The sequence below is a fragment of the Falco peregrinus genome, chromosome 2 (assembly GCF_023634155.1).
Source record: "Falco peregrinus isolate bFalPer1 chromosome 2, bFalPer1.pri, whole genome shotgun sequence".
NCBI lineage: Eukaryota > Metazoa > Chordata > Aves > Falconiformes > Falconidae > Falco > Falco peregrinus.
This window is the reverse complement of record NC_073722.1, coordinates 80353514-80367508: the sequence shown is the minus strand read 5'-3', so window position 1 is coordinate 80367508 and position 13995 is coordinate 80353514.

Genomic DNA, 13995 nt, shown 5'->3' with positions numbered 1-13995 from the left:
ATTTCTTCCTTAAGTTTGCTTTATAATAACAAGAAAGCTAAAATGCAGCGTGTTGAATCTAAGCCCAAACAACTCGGTGCAGATAGTCATGACCTACTAATGGTGAGACATGACAGCTTTAACCCAGACAGAAGTTTTGAAAGGTAAAATCCTACAGCGAATGCTCAAAATCCTTGTTTAATTACTTTTATAAAAGCATGAAAAATTAAATTAATTAAAACAAGAACAACAAATTTAATGCTGGCAAAGAGCCAGACACTGGAAGGCCCTAAATATGCAAAATGGGAATAAAATATAATGGACCAAATTTCACATTATTTTTTATCTATCTGTTGTCATTATGCAATAACCCAAGTAGAACGAATTAAAAGCAAAAGATGAGCACATAAGGCTTAATAGGATTATGAGAAGAGAATGACTGGCTTAAATTATGGGCATGCCAAAACTATAAAACGTTCATGTTTCTGCAATATCAGAGTGCATAAAACAATTCTTCGCTTAATAGAAATTTTCTTCTCTATAATTACCTCAGTGTTTCGGTCCACAGAGAAAATACTTCTAGTATACAAGTATTTTGCCATTTCTTTCATCTTCTTTACAGTTTATTTTTCTTTGACTCTGTTTTTATGAGTCAGTACTCTACTTTCTGCAGTGCGTGTTGGCTGGGGCCTTCCCTTAAGCAATGGTATGAGCAAAGACAAATCTATTTCTTGAAGTGTTTTCTCTACATATCAACTGAAGAATTTCACTAGATTAAGAGGTGAACTGAATTTGACTTTCTTAATTCTCTTTCTTAGTAATTCTCTTTATTTATTAATTACAGATATTGTTCAAGTGTTGGCTGTAGCAAGATTCATTATTTCCTATTAAATCCTGCTTGGTTATTTCCCATCAAATCTTGATCTACTTGGATACACTATTAAATAACCAATTCTATTGAATGAAATGATTTTGCTGTCATTTCCTCCTCAGCTCAAGCACAAATACTGGCAGGTTCTTATTTCATTTGTAAAGCAGATCTATATTAATATTTAAATTAATGAAGAGATCTTCTCCATCCCACACTACTTGAATAGCTGCCTCCTCTCATTATTGTACCTTGTACCCTGCACAAGCCAGCTCTTGTTTGTCCTATTCACAAAGGAGGGTTTTGCTAGAAAGCCATCTGTGAACTATATTCTAAATTCATCTGTACTTACTTAGGGAGAAAGAATGAGAACAGTGGAAACCTGGAAGATGGGAACAAGACTCATTGTGATAACTGTGCTGCACCAGTAGGCTAAATTTCAATCATTTCAGAGAATCAGCCTGCTCCCCAGAAGCAGAATGCCAGGATTTGACTTCTGCTGGATACTGAATGTAGGTGTTTATGATACAGGTAGCTGGCAGGCTTCCATATGATCTTATGTGTATGCCAAAGCTATGTAACATGCTAACTAGGAGCTGTTTAGGAATTTGCTTTCAGAATGACTGGAAAGAGATTTTGGTTTCTGCAAAAATTAAATTTTCCTGTGGTTTGAGGGGGGTTTGTTTGTGTGTTATTGGGCATTTCTTATAATTTTGCAAACAGTGATAGCATCTTCACATTAAATTCTAAAAGGAGATTCTTTGCATATGGAAAGTTAAGTTAATTTGATATCAAATTGCATCCCCTATGGCATATTTGATAGAAGTTACTTTGTATCAGAAGTGACTACTAGATCTTCTGTTAAGCCATGTGATGGAACTAGAAAGACACTACTACACTGCAAGAAGACTGGCCCAAAGAGCAAAAGTATACGCAATTTGAAAAAAAAAAATTAGGGTCAGAGGCGCATGAATATGAACATCCACTTCTAAATGGAAATATGGTACTAAAAGAATAGAGATCTTAAAATCAAAATTAAGCAAGAAAAATTGACTTGATTCATTCACTAAAGTGGAGAAAAATATTATGGTTCTGAACTCTCCCCACAGCCTTCATCGTAAAAAGAAAAGTGCTTTTCAAAAAGTGTTTAGCATTTCCTCACATTGCAAGGCTTGTTTGAAATAAAAAACTATAAAAAATGAATTACTACTTACTACTTCCAGGCTTAATCAACCAGCACTTTCCAAAGGGGGAAAACACAGCCTTCATCAAAGTATTCCCTGTTATATCATAATTTCTCTAAACCCAATGAAGTAATTCTTACTTTTCGCAAATGTAACTGATAGTAGCAACTCTGATCTGTGCATTTCCAAATAATAAAGCACAAGACATGCAATATGCGGCTTTACCAGCCTATGTAATTTGCTTCAGGGCAAGTACAGTTTCAGAATTTTCTCATAACGACAGACAGTCCTGTTCAGAGGCCAGGAATAGATATGCAATACTCAGAGCAGTACTGCTCAAGAGAAAACATTTGAGGATGTATCCTACTCCCATAAACATTTCTTGCTTTTTATTGATTCACGGTGCTCCTCAGTTTTGTTTAGGGGTTTTTTGGTCACTTTTTTTTTTTTCGTAACAATACTCAACCTCTGGTCACACCTCCTTTCCTAATCTCTACACCACCAGGTCTCATGGTTTACAGTCTAGATCCACAACAAAATTCTTTTTTATGATTTAGCATTTAATTCTCCCTCACAAAATAGTAATCTCAAGTATTGAACTATGAAGAGTCGATTACAGTGGAATTCAGAATGTTAATGATGACCATAAATTTTGTTGTTCTGTGGTGATGTAAAAAATCACATAAATACATCCAAGCTGCAAAATGACAAGCAAAAAAAAAAAAATTAGATGAAAGTGCAAAGTACATTAAAATAAAAGGAATTATATTAGAAGGAAGCTGCAGAAGGATATTCTCAGTGAGAGGTAACTATTTTTCTCAGCTATTTCAATACCATGTCATCAAATCATTAAAGCCATATGACTGTGGTTGCATGGTTTAGATTTTTCGTTTTGCTATCAGCTAAAGCTAGATGATACACTACTGGGTAAATTATATGAGCAGACAAGCAATATTTATTGTATAAATGGAAATTATTATTTCATGCAGCTAAACAATAATAATGGCTATCCTTATATGAAATGAGCATTTTCACATGCACATTTCAGATGAAGGTCACCTTAGTGTTAAGCTCTGTGATTTTATTACACTGTAAAACATTATTTGTAGAATCATTTAATAAATCAAATGGAATGCTACCTATAAATAAGGCTGATAATTCTCAGAACAGTAAAACCAAAATGTTCTGAAAATGGTGTGATTTATTTTTTCTATCTTTTTACTGAAGTAATGGACCACAAATCTTCCGATACAGAAATCTAAATGAAGATGTGTATTTCTAATAAATGGTCAATTAATTTTCATCTAGTTAAATTTCACTTTCTATATTTTATCTCTTCAACCATAGATCTTAAAATCAGAACTACCTGAGAAAATTGTGGTTTACAATATTTCTATTTTATGTTCATCTGTTGACAACTGCTCACTAGCGGCAGACTTTGCAAATCCATATAGCTCTACAATCAAGCAAACCAGTACAGGCAAGGTAGCTTTTGAACTATGGGACTGAACTTACATAACAGCAGTTGCAACAAACATTTTAAGGTTAAATAGAAATTTCAGTTTGGTTTCAGAGTATTATTCAAACCCTGCTGCAATTCTTCAATATAATGACTTCTTAGAGAAATTGAAATAAATGATATTTTGTAATGACTAATTAAACGATATTTTGTATTATTGCACAGAAAGTTAATCTCTCTCTAATAGTTACCATGGTTGGAAGAAAGGCTTTTACAAATTCACATTATTTGAGATTGTGACAGGATTAATGGTGAATTCAGAGTTTCCATAAGCAATCAAAGTCTTCAGACACCTTTGAGGATTGCCCTGATCTGACCTTCCAATATGGTTTATGGCTACATGGGATTTCTACTCTGTTATGAAAGCAACATCTGTTTCATTATACAAATCAGCAAACTATATGAAGTTGTACATTAATGTGAGAAAACATCCTTTATTCTCCTGTAGTAGCACAGTGCAGACCATAAAATCACATCTCTCTGAGCACTATTCCATGGCTTATTCTCACTCCTTTACTGCCTGGGAAAAAAATAAAAAAATAAAAAAATAATAATAAAAAAATATAATCCTCAATAGTCTCCTAAGAATTATATCCTCTACACACAGAAAACAGACTCAGTACTTTCTGCTTGTGATAACATCTTTAGCTGCCAATATTTTTTTCAGTTTTATGGTCAACCTACAAACTAAGAGAATTTTAAGAATTAGTATTTGTTTCACTTCTGAAAACAGGAGTAGATATAAGTATCAAAATCCTTGCTGTCACCTCCACAATACACATACACTTGGGCGTACAATCTAGCCATAGGAGCAAAAATGATATATTGTCATAATAGGACGTGCAACAGCAACAGCAACAAAAATTCTCTGAGTTCACTACTATGTGAAAAGGCTGTGACAGAAAAATACCATGTCAAGCTTAGTAAAAAGGATTCACCAAACCTTTACCCGGACACAGCAGTCATCTTTTATTTTCTGAACTACTGAATATCTGGAATTCAACTGATAATTAAAAATAAACCACCACCCAGCTACAATTAAATTGGGTTGTTTACTTTCCATAAAATGTACAGAGACTTCCTCCAGGTTTTCTGTTTTGAAGATGCAGAAAAGACCACACTGAAACCAGAGGCTTCAGGAGGTAACTAACACATCTGTTGTGTCAGGAGAAAGAAAACACTCTTGCTTTTTAAGTGAGGGTACAAGGAACAGAGACACCTCATATTTCCCATTATCCTGTTCTTACCCTGCAGAAACTGCTATTGTACCAGGAGAGTCTGAGACAGAGAGGTAGAAAAACACGGGAAAGGGGCAAGGATAATTCCCCTTCCCTTTTATTGTCTGCCCCTGAGGGAAGCTGCTCACACAGAGCTTGTTACCATCATCCATCACAGAAAAATGTTCCAAAACCCATTTTAATGGCTTCGACTACTTGCAGTGAGTATGTAGGTTTAGATGTACCCATTGGTCTGAGCACACTTTGGTCTCAGGGTAAACTTAGAATTCAAGCAAAGCTGAGGCTCGGTTATTTAAGGTAAATCTGCAATGGAAATTGAACTGCCTTTTGGTATCTGAAATAATATGAGTACCAAGAGCACACACAGTCCTCTATCCCAAATATTTAGCTTTTGACAGGCAGCAAGCCTGCATAAACTCTGGTTTATACCATTTTAATAGCATCGTCCAACAAACAAAACAGAAGAATATAGCAATTTGTTGTTTGTACACATGCAGCCTTCACCTATGGGCAAAATACCCAAAGTTTGACAGGCTGGTGAAAATGTGCATTTTTATTTAATTTTTTTGAAGCTACAATTAAGTGTATTTTAGAAAAGAGAATGATGGCTAAAAAGAAAACAAAAATAAAGCACAAAATAGCAAGTTCAGTCTATATTCGTTGCTTATTCATCTTGTACACCTGAGTGAAAGAAAACTAAATTGCTTGGGATAAATACTTAACAATTATATGTCACACTGTCCATTGAGAAACAGGTTTCTAAAAGCCACAGAAAATCAAACTTTCCTTTTTCTTCTAAAAAACACATTTTTTTGAACCTACAATTAACTACCCTATTGAATTGTCCAAGTTTTAAACTACGAAATTATAAAATCTTCTTTAAATAGCTTTAGAAAACCACCATAACGTACGACTTTGCTATACTGTTTTTCAACTTGTTCATAATGAAATCAGATTGGTCAAAAAGTGCTTAAACTGATTCATGTGAAGATCTGGATCCTTCATTTAACACATGGAAGCGGTTCCTCTAAAGCCCATATTCTCCTAATAGCATCATTTTATGTTCCTATTAAATCCTCATCTTAGATCCACCCCAAAACATAAGTATACACCTTTGGACTGTGGAAATGCTTGGTTTTTAGCTGAAAGGGTTTTGTGAGGGCACAGATGGCTATTACAGATTACTAAATTCGGACTGTGCAATAACTGCCAGCCGTGTAACCAAGAGCCCATCTCTTTTTAGAGCTTGCAAATTCAGAGAGGGAACCCTTTCAGAAAAGAGCCAAGAGCTGCTTCAGATGAACAGAGACTTTGCATTAGGGGGACAGAATTCCGCTTTTACATAAAGGACAAAATGCTTCTAGAATACTCACTATTAAAATCGTGTTTCAATGGGTTGTTTAGGGAAATGAAAGAGCTGAAATACTCTCCTTTATGTTACAGCAATTACACCGTTAAACGCTTGCTCTGATTTATTTTAATTCTTCTAATCTGACCATTAAAAAAATAATTCAAGAGAGACTAGATCGGTGGAGAGCGTTACTAGAGGGGGAAGCTGATTTCCAGACCATTAGTCCTAGCTGAGATCAGGTCCACAGTGCCTGAAAACTCTCTCTTGAGGAATCATTGCTATTTTATTTGAAAAAAGATGATGTCTCTGTGCTATATCTCATTGAACTGGGGGGTGGGGGGTACGAAAAAACAACCAAAAAAGAAAAAATGCATTCAAAAGCTGGCCCCTGAATTCTTAAATCTTGGGATCAGTTTAGATTTCATTCAGGAGGCAGCAACTCCCCACAAAATTGGTCATCTCCTTCATCTCTGTTCCCTTTCCTTATTGATGCATTTAGCAATTGGAGAATCATATTAAGCTAAATGTCTTTTTCATAATTACTGAAACAGTTATTGCATATGTTTGCTGTCCTAGGGTTCATTGCAATAGGGACTGACAGTAATAAGTATCTTGCAGAGCAGGTGCTTTGATATCAGCCACAACTTTTGGCTTCATTTCTCCCTTACAAAGAACTTGATCTAAACCTTACTCAATACAAGGAACTTGATCCTGGGAAAAGATCAGTATAAACAGTAAAAACAACAGGGTTAAGGATCCAGTTCTCAAAGGAGCTTAATCAGCTGGGGATTTTATAATTTTTACCGTTTACTTGAACACCTGAAATAAAACTTGTCCTCACTGAATTTAAGGAGAGTTTTTCATGAGATTTGAATTGAATCGTGATTTCACCAGAATGTGTCTCTTGAGACCCAGACATCTACAAACCCCTACAGAAATGTTGGTCTAAAACACGCACTGCAAATTATTAGCTACGGAATTCAGAGCTTTGTGTTTTGTCATAAATGTGAAGACCCTACTCCAACATCTGTGAAACATTTATCTATGCAAATCCAATGAATTTGTACACAAACACTTTTTTCTGCATATATGTATATTCCTACAAACATCAACAACTGTTTGTCAAAACAAAAAAATCATTTTCTATTATACAATAATAGTGTACGTTATTAGTGGTTAGGAGAACCAATATTCAAAACTGAACAGTTATGAGGAATTTTAAATTATGATATCCACACCCTGGATAGCTTTACATCTAAATTTCCTTCCTCATTTCTGTACTCTCTTGACAGTATTTTGGGGCTATTTCACCTGTAAGTTGAACATTGTAATGCAAGGCACAACTAGTCCTGTCGGTTTTGAGTAGGAAAGTAAAAGGAGTAACACTTTCTAAAATACACTTTTTAACAAGTTTTAGAGAAGTTATATCTGCAAGGAAAAAATATTATAAAGAGAACCAGAGTGGCAAAAAAATTAGTATTATCAACAAAAATAACTGGGTTAAGGCAATTGCATGTCAGTATGATTCTAACCTTTCAGAAGCTACAATTTATAAATGTACATATAAAGCTAAAGGTGGAAGACACAAACAAGCTAAAAATCTCTTCATCACATCATACATAAAATATACGGCTTGAGGGGACAGAAAATGTTCTTCTGGCTGGCTAAGCAGGGGAATTGCTTTGTCTACCATTGTCTCCTTCTAGTAACAGAAGCAGTACTAAGCATAAAATCTTACAATAGTTCCTACAGCAATGTCAGCTGGAGTTCAAGCAGTAACAGACACTGCTGAAGTGTCCTTTACAAGGTGAAGTTACTGTCCTGTTAATGATCTGTTGTGTTTTCCTGATAATGTCATTTGTCCTGGTTTATGTATGCCTGACTTATACCATTATTAAGGAATAAAACTGTAAGTATTTGTAACAATATAATTTTTTAATACAAGTCTTTTTCCAAAAGTTCATGTATTTTCTCAATGAAGGAGCTCATTATTTAATGCTTCTATTAAGGTAGACCCAAGCTTCTGAGCTGAGCTTTTTTGTTCAAATTTAATGGCTCTTTTATAGACAACTGCATCATAAATTGTTTTAACTATTGTGTTTGGTCCTTTCCTTTGTTAAGAGTTATTATTGTACCTCTGGCTTAGGAGCTTTACTTGCTAATTCTCCAGTTTTCTTACATCAGTTTTAGGGCTCCACTTCCTGGAAGGCACGTAAGATTTTATGGGGTGACATTTTTCATGTTCCAACCTTCATCTGTGAGGTGGCCTCTTCCTTTGTTTGAGGTGAATTGTTTAACTAGGGCATTAACATGACATACATCGAAGATCACTTTCAAAAAATCTAGTGCACTCAGTCATTTTCTTCTAATCACTGCACAGAGGGAGTTATAATTTTTTGGAAGTTGCATTAGATCCATACTAATAGAGTACGGGTTTTTCTTTTCATGCGGGTGCAAAACGGTCTTTGAGCAACGTTCCAATATTCTTAAAAAGTTTCATTCACTGAACATAATAACAAAAAAACCTCAAAGAAATCATTTGGAAACCAGCCCATAGTACATTTTATGGCTAGGACAAGTAGATAGATGATAGCAAAGATAAATAGATAGTAGCCAACTAGTTAATTAAAAGTGACCAATGCACATGAAGGAAGATATGGCTCTTGCAACACTTTTGTGCAACCTAAGAGGTCGACAAACACTGGATGTTCTAATAGAAAATCCACCTAAAAACACAGCCCTAAAATCAATGCACTTTTCTGTCCACTAGCTTCGTTCCTCTCCTTCCCATTTGCTTAAGCAGAAAAAGGTTGGAAAGAGAATAACTTTTGGCAAACCTTGAAGGAAACACCCATTCTGACAAGATGGGTTTCAGGAAGCAGCAGGGTGGGAGACCGAGCATAACAAACCGTTTCACGTGATGCACAGAATTATGACTGAATTTTGCCAACAGCAAGAGTAGCCTCCGGCCACTTCTAAATTCATGACATCAGTGAAGTTTCTCAAATCATCGCAACAAAAGATCAAATCCCTCACGTATTTGGGTTTAATTGCCATGACAGTATAAATGTGTATACTCTGTAGCAAATAGATCAGAAAGGTCAGGGTAGATTACAGATTTTAAGTCTTTCCACAACATTTTATTGCATTTTCTTTTTCAACAGAAATTTATTATGACTTTGCTTATCTGTTCTTAACATTCATGAGGAATGGTAAGATTTTTTTTTTCCTATACACAAAAAAGAAACAATCTAGAAAATATGCAGAACAGATATTGTGCTTTTACATAGTTATTGGTACAGTGGAAATAATAAAATGGCATATATTTAGTAAAAAAAAATAAGTTGTTTGTCTAGGGCAGGGGGCTATTTATTTGTTTTGTTGGGTTTCCCCACCCCCCGCACCCCAGCAAATGTGTTCACTGGCCTGTTTATGTTTGGCTAGCTCACCTTGCATAGCTGTTTTCCTTCATCTAGCATGTGACATTTAATGGTTTGGCAGAGCACAACCATTAAAGTGTATTTAGAACTGTGTAAACATCCACCCCCTCTAGCTAAGATTCCTGAGCGAGGTTGGCTGCTATCTTTTCCAATTTCATGTGCTTATAGATATTATAGAGATATATAGAGATACATATGTTTTTATATACCTATTTCAAATATGGTGTAAATTCCACTTATCTTTTATCCGCTAAAGCCAATTAAGTGCTCTGAGATTAGAATCAGACTCCTTCTCTTCATGTCATAATTTAAAGGGAATCTTCTGTGACAATTTTTACCTTTTTACAGTCCAAATAAAGGGGCATTTTCTTATAGCTTGCTCAACAATATTCTACTAAGAAGTAATAGGTACCATTTTCATTTAAACATAACCAAAACCACTGTCTTGTTCCCTTTGGATTTCATAATGACACTTTATTTTTTCTGGTTATTTTGATTTTTTGCACTGATTTTCATGCAGAACTTTGAAAAGATTACAACTGTATGCAATACCTTATGTACCAAGGTATAGAAACTCAGCTTAATATTCTCATCTGAGCATAATGTAGATTCAAAACACCATCAGGTGCAGAAAGCAGAAATGGGATTCTAGGAAAAGAGTGAACAAACTATTTTCTCATGTATATGTTTTCCTTGGTACAGTAATTAACGTTTTTGAGCTGGAAAAGACTGCAACATGTTTTAATGAATTTAGAGCTTTGGCCAACCCTGCTAAAGTGCTGTTATCCCAAATTTTGCGAAATGACTGCAAAAGCTCTCAAAACTGGAAGTAACAGCAGTGAAAAAAGAAGTCTTCCAATTGTATTCTTATTCTGTTATCCCAGGTAACCAATTTGCAGAACAGCATTAATGGAAAAAAAGAGCATACGCTATTGTCTGTGACAGGTTTGACAATGCCTGGATGCACCTAGGGAATGCTAAAAGCAATGACCAAAACATAACATCCTGCAATAAAGACCATCTATGTTATTGCCTTTTGAACTAAAATGTATTTCAGCTGAACCAATGGTTTTGTGCTGACTGCCATTTCTAGTTATAACAAGCAGAGCTAAGTCATAAATAGAATGCTTCAGTGACATTAGTGACATTTTCACATGTGTACACACATATGTATACATATGTATTATGATATCCACAGTCGGACTAAATGGCATCATAGATGGCCATTGTAGCAAAGGAGTAAAATCAGAAATGTTCAGCCTTATTTTTTTAACTGCCTTGGGCAAAGTAAAGCAGCAACTGCCCTCGTTAATTCCCAGGAGGAAAGTAAAATAAAAAAAAAAGAAACCCACAAATCAGAATAACTTCAAAACTTGCTGTACATGGATTTTTGGTCCCAGTTAACCCCATAGCATATCAAGAGCAGCAGAACTGAGTAAAGGCAATAGAAAAAACCACAAACTTACTTGCTTGAGAAGAAAAAAATTGAAAGATAAATTTTCAAAATACATAGGATAAATTTTTAGCCAGATTACATTTTTTTCTGTTACAGACAGAGGCCTGATTTTTCAGAAGGTGACAAGGTAACTGACTACAAAAGCAAGTAGTGAGGCAAACGATTGTCTAGCTTTTCCTGTATACATCTGTGCTAACCTTTCTGCCAATACAGCATTAGCATTCATGATCCTCCCTCATCTGTCTGTCCTGGGTGGCTCAGGAAGGGAGGAAGCATCTATTTGCAACACAGCTGAGAAGTGAGACTAGTATCCTGCAGGGATATTTTCAGAAGTATGCCCTTAAGAGGCACATATGCCTCAATTCTTCCCCTTCCCCTTGACTTTCCACCATCCTTTCCTCCCTTGCAGCATTTTACTAGAGAGTGTTTTTGCGCCCTCACAGTAACAACAGTATGCTTTCCCAGGGTCTAGCAGTTTGTGGAAAGGCAAGTCGTTCAGCCCAGGAGTAACGAAAGGAATGAAGAGGATTGCAGCACTGCATGGTGTCCCGTAGCCGTCCCTGATTTAGCAGTGTGCACCAGCAGCAGCCCAGTACCAAGTTCAGATTAACCTGGCTTACTTCTCAGCAAGGAAAATTATCCAGGACAGAATATCACACTGACACAAATTTAATGCTTTAAACTACACTACTGGAGTGTACTACGTCTACTAGATACAGGACAGTGTACTATCTGGAAAGTATAAGCAATCCCCTTCCTCAGCACTACCTGGAAAGGTGCCCCCTCCAGTACTAATGGCAGGGCATTGCGTATGAGAGTCATTCCTACCCTTCTCTTCAGCCGTATCCCCACCAACACTACCTGTGTCGATTAGGATGGTCTACTTGGCCTCTCTGAATGCCCTTTTTTTAACTTGCTTTGTCACATCACAGAAGGCTGTTTCTATCTGACATAAAAACAAGGGAAACCAGTATCCAAGCAGTTCATATATTTAAGGACTTTACGTACCTTTGTTGTTTCTTTTCCATGTGTGGTTAGGATGTCTTTAGAAATAACTCATGAACATTCAGTCGACTCTCATTTTAACAAGTAGATATTACTTTTTCTAAATCAATTACACATTTTTGCCAACAGTAGATTTGGGAAAGAATGACATGAGTTTTGCACAGTGTGATGTATGTCCTCCATTTGTCCTAAACCCAACAACAAATATATTTCATAAATGTTGGCATATCTAAGATAGGGCCATCATTCTCATCTTACAATACTTGAACAAAAATTTACTTTCAAAAACTATCTATACCTTTCTTGACAGTTTTATTGTGAAATACAGAACAAATACATTATTTCCTAATAAAAATTTTCTCAGATGTTGGTGTCCTTTCCCCCCAGCCTCTGACAGCTCATTAAGATGAGCAAGTGTTTGTAGGTAATAGCATTTAGGCGGAGCTCACAGTTAGATCTCTGGTTTAATGGCAGATTATTTTCTCCCTGCGAGATTCCTTAGCTTGTTAAGGATACAGAAGCCTATGCCCTGCTCAGTTTAGGGTTTGGCTTCTTAGGCAACGTGAAAAGCTGCAGATGGCTTATATCGTAGCCATCGCTTCTGAAGGATGAGCTGTTACTATTAGTGATGATATACTAGTCTCATACTGTTATCCTTACCACTGTAGAGCTGTAAAAGTCAACTAGAAAAGTCTGGTTACGTGAATTATGTTCTCAGTTTCCATCCCTACAGAACTCAACTGGTCAAGGGGTATGGCAGTCAGAATGCACCTTTTCTTCCTGGCAAACACAAAACCCTACTAAATGTGTGGCCTGTTCTTACTAGACAGAGCGTGTTGGATGTCAGTAAGACTACACAGCAAACTGAAAGCCAGTAGAGAATGATGACTTGCCTTTCTGAATCACTTAGAATTCATGGTGAACAAGTGGAGTCAGACATTCAGCTTGTAAGCCTTTCAGATTTACAAAACCATATTTTTCTGGTTTATGATGGATATAAATATAAATTCTCACCTGCAGAGAGAGAGAGTACAATCAGAAAACTGAAGGGATTTGCAAGAAAGAGATTAAGACAAAATTTCCTTTCCCACTGAGTACTCCACAACAGACAGCACTCAAGTTCTAGGTAACATAGAAGCATAGAAGATTCTTTTAAGTTTGTAATACTACCAGACTACTGTGCTTTAAAACTAACAGTCCCATGTGCATACAAAGATATTCTTGAATCCAATTTTAAAAGCAAAAATAATTAAACTGTTTGTAAAGGTCCAAGTTTCATATTTAAAACTGAACAATAGAAAAAATATAACTTTCAAATTATAGTTAAGTGAAATATTTGATAGCTAGTAGAACAGGTATCAATATTTTCAGTTTAATACCCAGTTTTACTATAGCAAGTACAAAAATCCATTGATATAGCAATGAAATATGAATCTATGCACATCAGCAACATTTTGATACAAGAGTTTACTAAGAGCCCAGGCACAGAAAAGTTCCAAGTATTTTTCCTACCAGTGGTATTTTATTATAGAATATCAACTGCTAAGCATTTATTTCAGAGATGAGGCATATCACACTAAAAACGTAGGCTATACATCAAAGTTTCTGGACGAGTTCTTACGTTTTCCATTTTCCAAGGTTATAAATAACTGCAAATGTACTAACTTCCACCATCTCCCTTGATTTACTTCCTTTCTCCAGTAGTGACTGCCAGTTTGTTGGACACCAGTTCTAGCAATTAGATGACAAAACCCCCCCATATGGTAGATTTATCTCTTCCATTCTTTCCCCCATATTCTACTTTTTCCACAAAATGCAACTTTTAGCTAATAACATTTTCTTCACTTTAATGAAAGCGGCAGGCCTAGCTGCTACCTCCAGCTAATATGAGAGATCATGTGGCTTTAACGAGTTTGCGTGAAAGTAGGACCTCAGTCAAAATATTGCTTGCAATT